Consider the following 13,227-nt stretch of genomic DNA (forward strand, 5'->3'; position numbering starts at 1 on the left):
TTGCAGATATGCTTAGCATCTGCAGTGCCCTGCAACTCATCTTGAGCTGTGGGGGGAAAAATCAGGCCCTTAAAGCTTTTAATAAAATATTACATTTTACTCTGGTAAGAAGCCTTTAAGTAGCTATGTTTAGCCAAATTGCTTTCAAATTATCCACCTCGCTCTTATATAGCACATTTCATTGGTAGATCTCAAAGCACTTTACAAAGGAGGTCAGTATAATTATCCCCATTTTACAGATGGGGAAACTGAGACACACAGAGGTGAAGTGGCTTGCCAAGATCATTCAGCCAGCCAGTAGGAATAGAAAGGAGTCCATTTTCCAGCAATTATCTACTCATAGGTCAGGTCATCTCTTCCCTGCATAGAAGCTAAGCAGAATTCATTTAGAGCATTCCTATGGATCTGTTGGTTCCCAAAGTAAAGTATCATTTCAAAGACATTTGTCCCCTAGTGAGCTTTCTGTTTTCAAGCAACTTAATATTAATAGGTTTCAGAGTAGCAGCCGTGTTAGTCTGTATTCGCAAAAAGAAAAGGAGTACTTGTGGCACCTTAGAGACTAAGCAATTTATCTAAGCTTAAGTTTTCGTGAGCTACAGCTCACTTCATCGGATAATGCATTCGATGAAATGAGCTGTAGCTCACGAAAGCTTATGCTCAGATAAATTGGTTAGTCTGTAAGGTGCCACAAGTACTCCTTTTCTTTTAACATTAATAGTTATTTAAACTTCAAAGATCAAATGACTGGACAAGAACCATTTGCTGGTGCTGAGGTAACATTTAAAGTAAACATACCAGCCTTCTGACTGCTGCTTGCTAGCCAAGTCAGAGGCCCCCTGAGATACAGAATCTCTGAATGTAAGCAAAGAAAAATTATGCTTTTCCACTTGATTATTTATATGGGTGGATGTAAGATGAAAGCCTGCTAGTTATGCTATAAAATGGATTGAATAAAAGTCGGACTTTGACCAGAACTTATAGTTCTGAGGCACGTGGGTACCTAGAATCCCAGGACAGATTAGCTATATAACCCTCACTTTTTATTTAAAGATCCACCAACACTATCACTTACCCTGCTCTACTGACTTCCATCTTAGTATCTAAAGGCACTTTAGAAATATTAATGTATTAAGTCTCACAACACCCTTGTGAGATGGATAAGTATTATCATTTTACAGATGGGGAAACTGAGTCAGAGCTATTAAATTGACTTTCACAAGAGCACACAGGAAATCTGTGGGACAGCTGTAAATTTATCCCCTCATTCAGCAAAGCACGTAAGCATGTTAAGCACATGCTTACGTGCTTTCCTGAATTGGAGCCAAAACCTAGATTTCCTAACTCTCAGTCCTACGCTTTAACCACAAGATCATCTTTCCTTTCCTGAAAAGTAACACTTAAGTAACATATTCCCTTCATATGGTTACGTCACCTGGCTTTTGACCTAGCACCTCTTACAATTCTCAGTGTATCTGGGATATTTGACACAATCAAAGCAATCCTGGAAAGGGCAGTGTATCATAAACAAACAGGCAACATTTCTAAGTCTTTGTTTTTAAAGAACTATATTCTTAGGAACATAAATGGTTATCTTCGTTCCCTCCTATTTCTTTGCTTCCTGTGTTTTCGTAATCCTTTCCCAAATGAAAGAACACTGGCATACAATATACTCTAATCCTCTATAAACTATGTCCATTATATGTACTATACACAGTTTAGGGCTTGATCCTGCAAAGTGCTCAGCATTTGGCCCCAATCTTGCAAACACAAGTACATTCTTAACTTTAAGCACAAGTAGTTCCATTGACTTCAAACGGCAGTACTAACATACTTAAATCTAAGAATATGCTCAAGTGCTCTGCAAGATTGAGCCCTTTGCAAGCAGCATAATTCTGATTTATGTTAGTTCAGGTTTTCTTCTAGATTTCTTTCAATAACCAAAAGTGTCAATCAGAAGTTTAAACAACTCACAATATTTGGTGTTTTTCTTTAAGATCCTGCTTGTGGAGTCATGTTGTAAGTTTCTAGCCCTCACAGTTGCAGAGAAAAGCTTGAGAACCCTAAAGGCCCAAAAACCAGCAGGAAAAAACAACAACAAAAGACAATCCAAAATATTTATTTTTAAAATCTAATTATTTTTAAGCCAATCCCATTATTTTTGAGTGCTTGGGATTATGCATTTATAAACATGATGGGCCATATTCTGTACTGATTCACCCTGGGCAGTTCCAGTGAAGTAGGAAATGGTGTAAATCTCAGCAGAACTTGCTCCACTATAAGGGTTAAGAATTTTATTTTCTACTTTATCATTAATACTGCCATTGACTTCTTAGTTATTAATTTTTAAAGATTTAGTAGAGAAAAATCTTTCAGATGTAGCCAGGCACTAGTTTATTTGGGTATCCTATATCATATAAACAGGAAAAAGAACAAAAGAATGGAGATTTCACAAACTCCTTACTACAGGATTAACAGCAGCAAACATTCAAAAGATGAAAGGAGAGGCTGGGTTTTTGGGGGGTGAGAGGATGGGGTGAAACAAATCCACAAATTAATCCCTTACTTTTGTGGCAATCACTGAATGTGGTGATATCATTTTGGATGCATAATATTAAAAATACTTCTTTTTGCAGAAAGTCAATGTCGAAAACAAGGTATTAAATGTGAAGAAAAGATTTTAGCAGCAATTGTGTCAAGGTATCGAAAACCATCTAAATTATTAATAATTAAGAACACCTGGATAATATTAGGTCAGTCTAAATCCCCAAAAGGGATCTTTTATTTCTAAAATTAAGAATTGAATGCAGATTCTGAACAAGCAGTTTTGTTAACATTGGGACACTATCATTGTCTCAGTACGCCAGCCATAAAAAATCTTAGTCAAATCGGTGTACTGAGAATCAAGGAGCAGATGGTTAATTTTCTAGCCAGTCCAATTAACATGATAAAGGCCTTGCAAGCAATTAAAATTCAGTCAGAGAAAGTTCCTGGGCATGACAGGTTTTCAATAATCTCAGATCTCTGTGTTTGAGCCAGTATAGATATTTTTACATATGACTAATGACTCATATACTAAGGAGAAACTTTTAGAGAGAAGCCAATTATTTTGGTATATTAAAAGGAAAGTTATCCTACAACCTGCTCATCAGACAGGCCAATCACGGAAGTTCTTCATTAATGTTAACTAGCAAGTTTCTTCTAAGATGCTTGCTGCTGGGCAGGAAGGGATATTACAACAGCCATTAGTAATAATTTGTACCAATCCAAATATATTTAATGAAAGAGTGCTTCCAGTTATCACTGAAAACATGGAGATCAATAAGATTAATGCTTTATTCATGCCTGTCAGTGCTGAGAGAGCATTCAGTTGTGTGAAGCCATATTTTAAGTCGGACTTACAACATACATTTGGTTTCAGTGATGGTTAATGTCTTACAGCAAGAGCTTTTGGCTTCAGTAGCAATTCTATAGACTTGCCATCTTTGTACTCACAGTGGGATTGACCGTAACATTCTTTCCCCCTGTTTAATTTATTTATAGAACCTTTGGCAGAAAGGATTAAAACCTTTCTCCAATATTTCACTTGGTAGTTAAGAGAAAGAGATGGTTGCATAATGGTGGGGAAAATATATCCCAAGTCCCTGCTCAAACCCATTAACGCCTAAACTGCCAGCTCCTTGATGACCATATTTTTAAAGTTATCTATCTAGTATTGCTAACAGAAGTTTGTTTTTTTGATGGACTCACACTGACTAGGACACTTTGGGGGCTGAATGATCTATAGTCAAAGGCCTCTTTTCTTCTCCTGATATTTGCAAACAAAATATTTCTGCTTGAGAGAGAGAGATTTGTATGTAAAAATAATTCACCAAGCAAGCAAGTTGCTTAACTCAACTACATGTTTAAAAATCCATGGGATGCCATAGGCTACATTCTCAACAAATGTTCTTTTTAACTTCATCTACTATGGGTGAACCCAGCTTTGATCCTATTTAATTCTGATACCCTGGGAAAGTCTAGGCTCCAGGGGTCCTACGTTGAACTCTGAAAAGTATGATGTGCTATGAAAAGAGCTAAAAATATCACAGGTTTACCTAGGATCACTTGTAATTGAACCATCTACCCTTCTAAGTGTCAAAATTTGATTCCCTAATTTTCAGGATCTGACAGCTGCAGCCAACAGCTTGCCAGCTTTGCCCCTATGTTCATTGTACTTCTGTTTGAAGTACTTAAAAGATTTCACAATCCCTGCAGCAGACAGACAATTTAGCTCTAGCGTTTTGTAGTTTGGTATCCAGTGAATTGGTCCCTCCCTGCTGTTGCCTGTAAATTCCATCCGGCTCTGCAACTTCTTGAACTAGTTGCCACTGGAAAGCTGTATGTTCCTTTTCATGATTAGAGGAGAAGGCAAAACACTGGCTCCCAAAAACATAAGCCAGGATTGACCTTTCAGTGGATGAAGAGCTAAGAAGACCTCAACTGAAGATATAATTGCTGGTCTGAGAATCCAGGCAAAGAAGGTATTCATTTGAATGCCAAATCCAGCGACTGCCATGCCATAAGGGGATACAGCAGCACTAGAGAGAGCAATTTGATAATAAATAATTAAAGATGTAAGATCACAGACATTAATGCCTAAGTATAAGAGAAAAAGAACATGTTGATTTTACTACAGGACTTGGGAAGAAGATAGTTGTGTTAATAGCTAGCATTATCATTAAGACTCCATTTAATCCCTTTAAAAATCATGTACAAATACAAAAAGGAGAAGTGGAGGTGTATGTCCCCGTGGGCACTCCACTTCAGATGCACATGCATCATGTGCCTTTGATAGGAGATTTTTCATACCAGTGCCCATTTGGCCCATGGATGTGCCCTATATATCCTTGTGCCCCATATGGAGACTATATAGGGCTGTGCGAGCGAACCACCCTCAGTTCCCTCTTTACCGCAAAGTCCCACAGAGGAAACGCCGAAGGGGAGGAGGGGAGGGGTAATGAAGCACCCATAGAGACACACGTCTCAAAGAACTCCAGTTATTGCACAAGGTAAGTAATCTCTCCTTCTTCTAGTCTCCCTGTGGGTGCTGCACTTCAGGTGACTCCCCTTAAGGAGGCTGGAGTTTTGGAAGAGTCCATCAGAGAATAACTACATCGGCTACTGTAGCATCTGATCTTGCAGCATGAACCAAGCATAATGGGTGGAAAACATATGCACCAACAATCATGTTGCAGCATTGCAGATTTCAGCAACTAGAATGTCCTTGAGTATGGCTACAGATGCAGATTGTGATATAGTAGAATGTCCAGTCATTTGTTGGGGAGGTAGAACTTCAGGGGAACCATAAACAGGCAATAATGCATCCAGAGATCCATTTAGAAAGTCTCTGAGTGAAGATAAAGACTCCACTAGACTTATCTGCAATAGAAACAAAGAGTCTAGGAGTCTTCCCGAATGGCCTAGTTCTGTCCAAGTAAAAGGCTGATGGGCTCTTAACATCTAGCATGTGCAAAGTAGATTCCTGTGTAGATTGATGTAGCTTAGGAAAGAAAACTGGAAGGTGAATAGTTTGTTTAATGCAAAACTCAGAAGAAACCTTAGGTAAAAATTTTGGATGGGGTCATAATGATACCTTCTCCTTGGAGAACACAATAAATGGAGAGCCTGCCATTAGAGTCCCCATTTCCCCAACTCTTTGAGCAGAAGTGATGGCCATCAAAAAGGCCATCTTCACAGGCAGATGTAGCAGTGAGCACAAGAATGTGTGGCTGAAAGGGCTGTTTGGTTGAAAGGGCTGATCGGTGAGCTGGTTAAGAACAAAGTTGAGATCCCGACGTGGCATAGGGGCTCTAATCTGCAGACAAAGATTCATAAGGCTTTTCAGGAATCTCGTTGTGATTGGATGAGTGAACATCAAGAAACCATATACTGGCATGTGGAAAGCTGTTATTGCCACTAAATGAACCTTGAGGGAACTCAGAAAGCCCTGACATTTCCAACTCCAAGAAGTAATCCAGGACTGTGGAAAACGATGATGGGGCAGGTGTAAGATGGTGCCAGTTACACCAGAAATGATATCTTCTCCATTTCTGAAAATAAGTGTATCTTGTAGATTCCTTTCTGTTAGTTAAAAGTACATTTTGTACTACCGATGAACACAGGCCGCCTCTTAATCCCAAGAACCATTGAGAAACCATGATTGTAGTTGCAGAACATTCAGAGTGGTGTGAAGTGTTTGACTTGCATCCTGAGATAACAGTCGAGGATTGCTCAGGAGCCACCATGGAAGGCAAGAGTTGTGTTTGATGAGGTAAGGAAACCAAACCTGTCTTGGCAAAGCTGGTGCAATCAATCAAAATGAGCTTGGCTTGGTCCCGCTTGATCTTAGTGAGGACATTTAAAGCAGTGGAGCTAGAGGATATGCATGCAATGAAGAAAAAGCAACTTCTAGAGATTGGGGATCGAGTCCCCGTTTAGAACAGAATTTCCTGCCCTTTGTGTTGGCTGCCATGGCTGAAAGGTTAACCTCTGGAAATTCCCAAGCTAGGAATATTTAGGAATAAAATTCCCAAGCTGAGGTTTCAAGAGGCCAACTCCCATTCATAATTTAGGGAGAAATGTCTGCTGAGGTTGTCTGTCCATGGTTTTGTAAACCCATCAGGTAAGAAGCTGAGATGACTATTTGGCTGGCTATGAATAAATTCCAACACTTTAACGCTTCAGTGCAGAGCAAGGGGGGAACGTGCTCCACCCTGATGATTGATATAATACATGCAAGTTATGTTGTCTGTCATGATCTTAATGGACTTGTTTTTGAGTAGGGGAAGAAAGAGCAGACAAGCATTTCTGACCGCTCTTAACTCCAACAGATTAATATGCATGTGTTGTCCTGTTGTGAGCATTTGCCTTGGACTGTGTGAGGACTCAAATGTGCTCCCCATCCCAAGAGGGAAGTGTCTGATGTTAACATGACCATAGGGGGATTGTGGTTGAATGGGACTCCTGCACAAACATTGGAAGGATTCTTCTACCAAGTGAGTCTCTAAGGTGCCACAAGTACTCCTTTTCTTTTTGCGAATACAGACTAACATGGCTGCTACTCTGAAATCTACCAGGTGAGTGCCTGAAGGACACAGCTGGGTACAGACACCTGTTTGTTCAGACTGTGTTTGTTGGGTACACAACTGTCGTGAGCCACTCCTGGAGACATCAAAGATGCAACCTAGCATTTTGTGTCACAAAAACGCAAGCTGCCATGTGTCCCAGCAGTTGCAAACATGTCCTTGGCTGGCCTGAGCTGCATTCTTTGGATAAGGTTCTTTAGAACAAGGAACCTGTCAGGAGGGAGGTAAACTCTGCCCTTTATTGAATCCAGAAACACTCCTATAAACAGTATTCGCTGTGTAGGAATCAAGATTGATTTCAAGATTTATCTATAGGCCTAGACTTTGAAATAGTGAAGTTGCTGTTTGAACTCACCTTCTGATAAGACCAACCTTTGAGGAGCCAGTTATTGAGGTAGAGAAAAACGGTTATTCCTAGATGACGGAGGTACGCAGCTACAACAGCCATGGTTTTTGAGAACTCCCTTGGGGTGGAAGACAGGATGAAGGGTAGGACCCGGTACTAGTAATAGTTGTGATCAGTGTGAAATGAAGAAATCTTTGTGAGAGGGATGAATAGCTACATGGAAGTAGTCATCTTTGAGGTCAAGGATCTCAAACCAGTCCCCGGATTCCAGGGAGGGAATTATACCTGGTAGGAACACCATCCTGAATTTCAAATGTCTTAAGATGCTTATTCAATTGTCTGAGATCTAGTATTGGCCTCCAGAAAATATCTTGAGTAGAACCCTTTCCCCCTGGTTGAAATAGAACTGGTACTATGGTCCCTAGTCTTAGGATTGATGAGATCTCCTGTGTCAGTAGATGATTGTGAGAGGTATGGGTACTTGAAGAGGGATGGGAAAGGGGGGTGGGACAGTGGGATGGAGGTAAATCAGATATTATAACCTGATGTAATGGGCTCTAGTACCCATCTGTCCGATGTTACATCCTCCCACGTTTGATGCAATAGAGAGAGATGATGCCCAAATTGAGCAAGGAGGGGCTGTGCCATGCAGCTGAGAAACTATGGTTATTGTGTGGTTTGGACGCTTGACCAAACCATCAAAACTGGTGTTTGGATGATGTTGATGGCTTGGATGATGCAGTCAAGGTACTTGCAGGCTTCTTTTTAGAAAATCTTAACCTCTTAGCTGGTGGTTCTGGTGGCCTATGTAAGGCTGAAAATTGAGCAAGACAGGATCTTGGCACCAACTGGGACCTGCTAAATTTTCTCTTACTTGTAGGTGTTTATATCCCTAAAGACCTAAGTGTTGCCCTGGAATCCTTTAGTGTATGAAGCGAGTTGTCTGTGTTGTCTACAAAGAACTTGTGGCTCGCTACATGTAAATTTTTCATAGTCGATTGTACTTCCTGGAGAAACCAGGCAACTGAAGCCAGGAAGCTCATTTCATTACTACTGTGGTGGAAATAGACCTAGCTCCAGTGTTCGCTGCACCAAGTGAATCCTGTGGAGATGTCTTTGCCAAGAGCTGACCGTCCTTTATTATGCTGTTAAACTGTTCTCAGTGTTCCTGTGACAAATACTCAATGAAAGCATTAAACTTCTCATAGTTCGGTAGTCATATTTTGACATTAATGCCTGGTGATTGACTCTTCTGAACTGTAACATTGCCAAAGAGTAGCTTTTACATCCCAAAAGATGCAGACATTTCTGGTCCTTATACGGGGTAGCTTTTGGGGCGTGTTGCCTGCTCCTTTCATTCACTGCATCCACGACCAGAGTATTTGGTTCTAGATGAGAAAATAATAATTCAGAATCCCTGTCCAGGATGTAGTATTTTTTATTGTCTTGCTTGCAAGTGGGGGCACTGCTGGAGTTTGCCAGATGGTCTTGGCTGGCTCAAGGAGGCCTTCATTAATTGGCAATCTGTCCAGGAGCTTGTGATGGGAATCTTGGACTTTTTGCAGGGGAATTTGCAGGGTGTCAGCAACCGACTTCATCAGGTTCTGGAATTGCCAAAAGTCATCGTTTAATGACAGCAGTGGTGCCATTACTGCCTCATCAGATGATGATGAAGATATACTTGTAAGCAAAAGGTAACCCTCCGTGTCTGCTCTTGCTCCTCAAAGATCTCCTCTGCTGACTGAGAGTGAAGGGGAGGGATGGGGACTGAATCGGGCCCCCTCAAAATTGGTGGTGGTGGTATACTGCACATGAATCCCAGTAAAACCAATGAGGAGGACTATAAGGCATGTGGGGAGGTATCCTTTGCTGGCTGTCCCAAGTGTTAATAGGCAGGCATCTGGTATCCTGCCTTTCTTGCAAGTGCATCGGGGAACATCTCCTGGAGTATATTGGAGAGCCTTCAATGGAAAGTTCCAAATCTGAGTCAGAATGCTCCTCCACATATTGTACAGGAGGTGACAATCCTGCTTCATGGATAGTATAAGTTGGGGAGGAGGTAGGTCTTTCAAAAACATGAACAGTCGGTGACCAGGCAGATCTTGGCACTGAGAGGTGTCTGGAGGTTACAAGGAGGGGTGACTCAGACTCATTCGGTACCAAGAGGTCTTTAGTATAGTGGAACTCCTGAGGTACCAAGAGCACAACAGAACTTGGTAAGGGCACTGATGATGTTCCCGATGCTGTTGTCCGAAGCGCTGTACTCAGGGTATCATGGATTCCACTAAAGCTGTTCTCTTGGCAACAGAAGTCTTTGGTACCGAGCCATGAGGAATGGGACTTAGTTGAAGTCTTAGAGTGCTTTATGGTACCCGAAGTGCTCGGAGCCTCACTTGCACCTCTCTTGAGGTCTGAGGTCTCTGGTGATGGAATCTTCTTTGAGGAGTAACTCTCTGTCCTGCTCCTCTGATCCTCTCCTTAGTCTGAGTGGGAAGCTCTTGGTACTGCCAGCACAGTTATTGGTACCTCACTCATGGAGAGTATTGGAAACCAGGTTCTCAACGCCGCCATCACTTTGGAAGCTTTCAGTGATCATGATCTTTACATCAATGGGGCATTAAGAGAACAGGAGGGACTCTGTACAACAGGGGGCTCTCTGCACCTGGGTCTACAGCTGATCTTAAGGCCTACTCCATCACTAAGAGACTATACTTTATTTCCTTGTTTTTACAGGATCTTCCCTTAGAAGAAGTGCAGATCTTGCACTTGCTGGGGATATGAGAGTCTCCAAAACAATGTATGTACTGGGAATGCCCATCGGCCATCAACAAGAGGGACGGCTTCTTGAAACAAGAGGCATCCCAGACAGAAGAAAAATTTGTTTGGACCCCTCAATAGGGGAAAAATTAAAACATAATTATACACACACATTTTTAAGAAAAGAAAAGCACGAACAACCATTCCAACAACTATAAGGTTATTAACTAAATATACTACTACTAAAGAACTAACTACTAATGCAAAGCACACATAGGCACACACTAAACTCCAACTCTGGTTGAAGGTGGTTGAGAAGGAGCTGAGGTCAGTTTGCCCATGCAGCCCTATATAGCCTCAATATGGGGCATGAGAATAGGTAGGGCGCATGTGCAGGTCAAACTGGCACTGCTTCCACAAAGTCACAGGGCGCATGCTCACCTGAAGTGGAGCACCACAGGGACATTACTCAAAGAAGAATCTATGTTATTGAAACATTAAGCTTGCACAAGTAAGCATTCAGTTGCTAGAAAGTGCAAAAGTTAAGGTTGATTGTGAAACCTAACTCTGTCCACACTGAACATACACATTACAGTACAGTCTACAAGCCTGATTCACCACTATATTACTCAAGTTTAGCCTTAGATTCACACTGGCATAAAGATGGAGTTACACACTGGTGAATCAGGCATTATAAATTTATGAGCACATCATCTTAGATCCCAAGGTGTATTTAAGGTTGGCTAGATAAGTGGTGAGCCGAGATCTCTGCTTAACGTACAATAACTTTTGCCTAATCGTCTCCTTCCCCCACATTTGTTTGCCTTGTCCACTGGTCCTGTCTTAGCATAATTTAGACTGAAAGTTCCTTGGGGTCAGGATCATCTTTTCAATGGGTGTTTGTACAGTGCTAACACAATGGGACCCCAGTTCCGGATCGGCGTTCTTAGGCACTACTGCAATACTAATAAAAAAATAAAAAGAATAAGATTGTAGAAAAATTGTATTATATTGTGATTCATTATTGAGAAATAGTGTGTGTTCCCTTGGCTCTGCACCAAAACCTGTTTTCTGTAAAACAGAAAGTATATTTAAAAAAAAAAAAAAAAAGGCGGCAGGCACTTTTTCCAAAATAGCGGTGGCTCCTAAAATGAAGACTTAAGAAGATGTGAAAAGCAAAATAAAAGAGCATATCTGAACACAGGCAACATATCTTATGTACAAATATTCTCTTCAGCTTTTCCATCTTGGGCCATATCCCTTGCTCCATGCTATGACCCAGCCATGCAACCTGAATATTTTGTCACCGAATGTCTTTCTGGTACCTGAAACAAAGCACCCTGATTTACTGTATTACCTGACTGTCTAACAATTCCTGGATAAAAACAAATTGTTCCTGTCAGATGTTGCCACAACATGAAGTTTCTTTCATTTACTGTAAAGTACATAGATATGCAGTATTTTCCTGGAGATAAGACAGAGTGTTTGTGGATATCTCTCTTGTAAAAAATTGCTGCTGAGTAATTAATCATTTCTTTCTGAATACTGGGGATGTCATGAAGCACAGATTGCCTGCTTCCAAATTTTATTTAAAAAGCTGTCTGACTTTGACAAGCTGGACCCTGGGGCTAAAGAGCTGATGGTGGTGAGAAATCCAATCCTGTGGTTTTGTTATTACTGTTACTCATATAGCCCCATAGATATGCCTAGTGCTTTACAAGACAGGAAAGAGCTGACAGCCTAAAGCCTTGATCCTGCAGATTTACTTGGGTCTTGCTAACATGAGTAGTCTACTGGAGTCAACCGAACCATTCACTATACTAAACACTACCCTGGATAGGAAGTTCCTGTTGTTGCCTCCACCTGTTTTCAGCATGATTTAGGGAGGAGGTGGGAAAAGAGCAAGTGGGAAGGCAGTACGAACAAGCAAGGTGCACTAGAGTAATGTGTCCCTCTTGAGGAGTAAACAGTTATTTTATTACTTATGGAAGAGAACAAACATGCACAGATGCACACACGCACATGCATATACACATACTTTTAGCGTGTAAGGCTCCTTTGAAGGAAAAGTGATATTTGAGGAGGGAGTTAATGGAGGAGCCGTGGCTGATGGGATCCAGACGGGAGTTCCCCACACAGAGTAGTCCATAGGGCTTGTCTACACTGGCACTTTACAGCGCTGCAACTTTCTCACTCAGGGGTGTGAAAAAACACCCCCCTGAGCGCAGCAAGTTTCAGCGCTGTAAAGCGCCAGTGTAAACAGTGCCCCAGCGCTGGGAGCCGCACTCCGAGCGCGGGTAGCTATGCCCCTCATGGAGGTGGGTTTTTTAGAGCACTGGGAGAACTCTCTCCCAGCACCCTGCCGCGACTACACAAGCCACGTTAAATCACTGCCGCGGCAGCGCTTTAGCGTTGCCCAATGTTCCCTCTAATTTTTGGCAGGCCGTGTGTGCAAAAAATGTCTTCTGTGCAAATTGTTGTGCTTCTGTGCAAATTGTTGTGCACGCGGTGTTTCGCTGTGTGCACAGGGTTTAGGATCTGTGTGCGTGCGCACATGCGCACAGCTTAGAGGGAACACTGGTTGCCAGTGTAGACTAGCCCTTTCTTAAGAAGGCAAGATGTGGGCATGGGAAAAGATCACTAAGGATCACTCCAGTATGGGCTAAGCAAAGAACATATGCAGGAGGGTGAAAAGAAACAAGAGGTAAGAAGGTGGATTCAGCTAAGGCAGGCTTTGTCTTACTGATTCTGCCTGCCTCTGCTCCCTCAATATGGGTGACAGTTTTTTCCACATGAGGGGAAGTGTAAAATCGGGAAAGTAAATTTGGCATGGCAACAAGCTGTTGCCCAGCTATAGCAGCCTGACACTTCACAAATCTCCTAAGAAGAAAAAGCTTCTTTGATGTGTGCAGCTTCAAATAAAGCTTTGCCTGCGCCAAACTGAATGTAGAGTCAAAATCTGTGTTACAAATAAACTTCAAGTGGGTCTGGGAGAACAGA

At 41.7% G+C, this 13,227-nt stretch overlaps 1 protein-coding gene across 4 annotated transcripts in view; it reads right to left on the bottom strand.

The window, feature by feature from the left end:
• Window positions 1-13,227, bottom strand: part of IFT81 (intraflagellar transport 81) — a 66,588-nt gene that overhangs the window by 24,494 nt on the left and 28,867 nt on the right. The window lies entirely within an intron of this gene.

This window comes from Lepidochelys kempii, chromosome 15, assembly GCF_965140285.1.
Source record: "Lepidochelys kempii isolate rLepKem1 chromosome 15, rLepKem1.hap1, whole genome shotgun sequence".
NCBI lineage: Eukaryota > Metazoa > Chordata > Testudines > Cheloniidae > Lepidochelys > Lepidochelys kempii.